Below are 6457 nucleotides of genomic sequence, written 5' to 3'. Positions count from 1 at the left end.
TTGACTTAAGCGTCTCCCATCGGCTATCTGATATCGTTCAATAACCATCAAATAGCCAATTCTCTTTCTCGGATTTACCCACCGGAACTAGAAATAAATAGGACGAGTGAGACCGACTCGTCTGTTTTGTATTTCGATGCATAAAGATTCAGAGTAACAAAACAGTGTCCACAAGAAGGTATGACAAGAGGGATAGCTTTCCAATTGTCAACCGGCCTTTACTTCTTTCAGTGGCATTTAGAAGTTGGCAAGATGAAGAAAGACAAGTTCTATGGATGAACAACTTCTTTATTACAATTAGTGCGACGTTTCGGTGTAGATCCTGTAGTTAACACCTTTATCAAGCAAGTGATGGATAGTGCTTGACAACATAGGTATATGTACTAGTGCTGGACAACATAGGTATATATACTATCAGTCTGCTTGCTGACTCAGTGTCGAATTAGACTATTCACTGGCTTCTAATTTACTGGCTTCCAATCATCTTAATCAGCTCTCTGTGTCCATCAATAATTTACTGTATAAACATGGATGTTAATAAGTATATATACCTATGTTGTCCAGCAGTATCCATCACTTGCTTGATAAAGTTGTTAGGATCTACACCGAAACGTCGCACTAATTGTAATAAAGAAGTTGTTAATCCGTAGAACTTGTCTTTATTCGTCCTTTACTGTCGAGATATATTACAGCAGTTCAAGCCTTTGGTGTCTACATTTCACAACTTTTGGGGTGCAAACAAACATGCTCTTTCTACCAAGATTTCGAAGAACGTCATACTACTCTTGCTCAAAAGTTGATTGATCAGGGTTACAACATCCAGAGGTGAGGTGAAATTGGGTTTAACGTCGCGTCCAAGATTATTGCACTTATATAGCGACGTGCATGCACGTGTGTGTGTGTGGTTGCTTGTACTAGTCCGGACTGATGCCGATTTATAGTGCTAGCTCACTGAGATACCATGCCGCAGTTTAACATGAATACCCTTACCAGACACAGTATACTGACTCCGAGCCGACCAGTCCTTGTTTAAGCCCCTTAATGCCGAGCGCCAGACAGGGTAACAACAAGTACCATCTTTTAACGTCTTTTGGTATGACGCGGCCGGGGATCGAACCCCGGACCTTCCTCTCTCCGAGCGGACGCTACAACATCCAGAACCTTGGTAAAGCTTTCAACAAGTTTTATGGTCGAAATGTGGAGGACATGTCTCAATTTCTCTTATCCGTGACAAAATGATGTCCGATGCAATTCCCTATTTTGACTTGTACCATAATGTTCCCGTGTTGTTTTCAGGTGAACAGTTGACTTGCCTTTGCATGTGTTTGTGAGGGGTGCCACCAGCGGGGCATGATACGCTCACCTTATCGTGAACATCTTGTATCATCACTATTTCATCATTATTCATAAACACATCCTCGGAAGTGTACAAACGCTCAGCGTTTCGATAAGACCTTGTATCTTCACTATTTGATAGTAATTAATAAACAAATGCTATTATAGTCGGAATCATACAATCGACTTTTTGTCGATATTTGTTACGAATGTGGAAAGTTTTGTCGCTCTTATTTATTGTTATTATTATGTATTAGCAAATATGAGACGCGGTAATACCAGTCCGTCGATTCCCTGGATGGTAACGAGGCAACATTGTAGAACGGATTACGGAGTAAATGTTTTTTATGGCTAAAAAATAATCAATGGTGCAACATTAGCAATTACCAAGACAGCTCCTCTATAAGACATGCACAACGTTTCAGGGCTACGTTTGGCCAGGATCGGAGAACATGCCATCACCAACGATCACCAGATCCTGGCACTGCTAAGCGACGCCAGTCGGTGTAGGAAATGTGCCCCACCCCCGGCGAAAACCCAATTCATTCATAACTTACTCATCTGAAGTATTCATGCAAATGATCACAAACTAACTCACCCATTCTCTTTTTGGGCTGGAACTAATAAAAATGAAGTGTAATTGTAAAACACCTTAGATTATATATATGTTTGTCTTTCCACAGCGCTTTCAGTAAAGAATAACATATTTTCGCAAAATTGGGGCAGTGACCTCGATAGCGAAACTGATCTCTCAACCAGTCTCTGGTTTTGGTATATTAAGAACATATGCATCAATTGAGTGTTTTGGTGTGTTTTGATGTCTTTGATGTCTTTCCAAATTTGACGCATCAGTGACAAAAATGATGTCCGATACAATTCCCTATTTTGACTTGTACCATGTGTTCCCGTGTTGTTTTTACAGGTGAACAATTGACTTGCCTTTGCATGTGTTTGTGACGGGTGCCACCAGCGGGGCATGATACGCTCAACTTATCGCGAACACCTTGTATCATCACTATTTGATAAATATTCATAAACACATCCTCGGAATTGTACAATCGACTCTGCTTTGTAGAGATATTTCTATTGGATTTGGAAAGGGTTTTGTCGCTTTATGTATCTCAATATAATAACTGTAGAACGATTCTTTTACTCAAATAACGATCAATATCATAGCATCCCTATCACATTGTGTTTGAAATAACCACGTCAGTTTCAGCTGATTGAGGTGTGATCTCTATACTTCAAACATAGCGCCAGCCTTTAACACATTTCCTTTTCCAGGTCGATGGTTACTTTCATATGCGATGAAGTAACATGCATCATTTATGTCGCTTACAAACTTGCCAATATTTTTAGAAAGCAGTAATTGTTGCTATACAGTCCTTTTAAGTTGTCCGAAAATTGCGATTTAGTTCAGCAAAGTACGATTTTGTAATTATAAGCATTGTCTCTCATTTGTTGTGCATTCGTCGGATAACTGTAATAATATTATAATCGCGTTGTACTCTCGTTACGTGTACGGACCCGTGAAGATTCCGGGGTAGAAGAGGTCTTCAGCAACCCATGCTTGAGGTAAAAGGCGACTATGCTTGTCGTAAGAGGCGACTAACGGGATCGGGTGGTCAGGCTCGCTGACTTGGTTGATGCATGTCATCGATCCCAATGGCGTGGATCGATGCTCATAATATTAATCACTGGATTGTCTGGTCCAAACTCGATTATTTACAGACCGCCGTCATATAGCTGGAATATTGCTGAGTGCGGCGTTAAACAACAAACCAACCAACCAACGTTACGTGTACGTGTTGTGTTTATGACGTCACTCTCGAATGATATGATGTCTCATCACTAGAATGTTACATATAAATTATTAGCCGTTTGTGTTTTCGTATAGTATATAATATATATTAGGACTACGAAATAATAATACGAGCCTCAGGCGAGCATTATATATATTTCACAATCTTAATACAATGTATATCTTATTTACGATACGAAAGAGACGATAGCAAAAATCTTTTTTACATTTAATGCCACTTAATATAATCAAAGTATCATTCATATAATTATATTTATAAACCTCGCAGGTATACTATGATATAGTGCCAAATGCTTACATTTAACACAGGTACGCACACACCGGGGAACTATCAAAGCCTTTTGAGAACTTTAGCAACGGGATTGTGAGTATGTAGGAATCACCTCGATGTAAAAATGTGATTAAAAGTGGTAATTTGCGGAATCTCATTTGCATATTTATCTGATCGTGACACAAAGTTTATCGGTTGGGTTTAGCATCGACAGCTCTATCCATTATACGATAAAACGAATGACGCCACATGCTTCCTTGATTACCGAACCCGCGTTATTGACGGAATGTGAAAGCCCACTAACTAAATCAATGTGTTCTGAAATTTATAGAATCAAACTAAATATTCAGTTAATGTGGTATCCACCAGTCACACAGCAGCACTCACTCTCTATAGGTTTCACATATTGGTTAACTCCCCAAGGTCATGGTGGATGTCGTCCTTCTTCGGAGTGTAAATGACTTTGAGGTTTGTCGTTAGCTATAGGAGTTCAGTCTGGAGTGAGGATAAATAGGTTTCCGGTTGACTCATATAATTCATGAATGTGGAATAAATAATAAAAATCCTAACTACATCTTATATTATTACTGCCGAGCCCAACAATCACACTTACTGAAAATAAATAAACAAAAAACAACAAAACCATTTTCATATTCAAATGAAATGTCAGCTAATAAAGTCCATTGTATGATTCCAACTATAGCATGACCATGTGTAGATCAAAACAATGATGATACCAGGTGTTCGTAAAAAGATGAACGTATCCTGCCCCACTGGTGGCACAAATACATGCAAAGGCAATTCAACTGTTGATCTAAAAAAACCTTTAAAATGGGGATAACATCTGATGCATGGAATTGTAAATGCCCTCATATGTCTACCATAAATTTATTTGAAAGCAACTTGTGTCGGCTAATCGAAACTGGTTATTCTCTGGCGTTGACGTTTTATATTTACTGCATTTAATGCAGATAGCAAAATACGAGTGAGTGAGTGAGTGAGTTGGGTTTATCGCCGCTTTTAACAGTATTCCAGTTATATCACGGCGTGTTAGCTTGATGTGGGAGGAAAGCCCGAAGTGATGCAGGTCTCAGACGTTTCCCACTTCGGTGAAACCCACGAGCACGGGTATGGTGCTGACAAACCTAGAAACATAATTTGGGCGAACCGGGATTCGAACCCACAATCATAGGTTTCTGGGGTGCCCAAGGGACGCAACTCTGCACAGCGAATCGCGGCGCCTTAGACGACTGGGCCACCCGTGCCCCCTTGCAAAATACGATGTTTAATGCTGTTACCTACGCATTATTACGCTGTATGTCTGTACCTCCCAATGTCTATGTGCACGGGCGTTCATACCGTTAGTTGAAGGTTTATTGAATTAACATAATAGGATTTCCATGTTACCTGAACGTGCCGTGGCATCATTGACTTTAATAACTATGCCCTGGAGGTAGCTATGTCAATTTATCAATATATTGAAACTCATCTAAACCTCATCACAATGAAACCTTTGTTGTTTTTGGAAAACTAGAGTTAAAAGAAATGTGTTTTGCATGAACACTGAACATTATCAAACTAAAAATCATCGATTGCTTTTGTGGAACTGACGAGTGAAGGTCAAATCTACCGTACAGTGAATACAAATGTTGCTTAATCAAAAGAGCACCACTACATCACGAACTGTAGCATTTGTCTGGGTGGCAATGCATGATTAGGTGGGTGGGGTATTCTTGACGTTGTGATTTCCGGTAGTACGTGTGAATAAAAGCGACAAAACTCTTACATTTTTTAATAATACAAGCGACAAAACAATTTCCATATTCATAAGAAATCGAGTGTACGATTCCGATTATATAAGGAGTATAAGTTATGAATCACTATTAAATCGTGACGATACAAATTGTTCGCGAAAAGGTGAGCGTGGTCTTCGTTGGCACCCACCACAAACACATGCAAAAGCAAGTCAATTGTACACTTGAGAAAACAAAAACTTGACAATTGGATCGGAATTCATTTTGTCACTGATGCAACAAATTTGGAAATTTCCACCGTATAAAACGTTTTGAAAGCTTTACTGTGGCCTTGAATGTTGTAACCTTGACCTTCAGCAAGAGTCATATGACGCCCCTTTGAAGTCGACTTTGAACGAGCATTCTCGATTGTACTTCAAACGTTGTGAAAAGTCGTCTTGTCATACAGTCTTGTAGATATTCCTTTGTCACTCTGAATCTTTATGCATAGATTGAAATCCGAAACATGAATCGGCCTCACTGGTCCTATTTATTTCTCGTTCAGGCGGGTAAAGCCGTAGAAGGGAATTGACTATTTGATGGTTATTAAACGATATCAGATATTTCAAGTGCAAGTTAAACTTCTTGGCAGTCCAACGTTTCACATATTATTTTCTCAGTAAACTTCAGATAGCATTAAATATTGCTATTCTTTGTAAAAATTGTCCGGAATCTATGTATATAGGTATGTAACTATATATTTTCATCACGTTTAGTGACAAATGTACCATGGTTTAAGGTATAAAGTTTGTTTTTGGGATAATGCTGTACAAAGTTGAAGCATCAAATATTTTTACAGAATTGAACTTGGCTCATTTCTTAGATTGCAAAAGAATCAAGCAAATTCTTCGACTTTTAGAGAATCCACATGGTATCATTTATTTCCACTTGTCTCAAATACTCTTTGGTCATATGAAGAAAGCCATTCCTTGATTGTATTAAAGATTATGGTTAATCTTTTGAGACAGGGATTTGGTGATACATTTGCTGGACCCAGGAATATATCTCTCTGGGTACGGATTTTTATGAAACTTCGTTAACATACTGTCTTTACGTGTGGCATTATTTGATATATTACTTATACCAAGTTCTTTGATCAAACAATGAATTGAGTGATGCTTACATATAATGTTTATGTATTTGGAGACCCTGTCAGTAGGAACAACTGCAAATGTTTCAAGTGGCGCTACCAGGCTTTGGGTGACAGCTGGCTGGGACAGAATGGGTTTATTCCAA

Source organism: Haliotis rufescens, unplaced genomic scaffold (assembly GCF_023055435.1).
Source record: "Haliotis rufescens isolate VD_foot unplaced genomic scaffold, xgHalRufe1.0.p SCAF_10, whole genome shotgun sequence".
Lineage (NCBI taxonomy): Eukaryota > Metazoa > Mollusca > Gastropoda > Lepetellida > Haliotidae > Haliotis > Haliotis rufescens.
Note: the sequence above shows the minus strand (reverse complement) of the source record.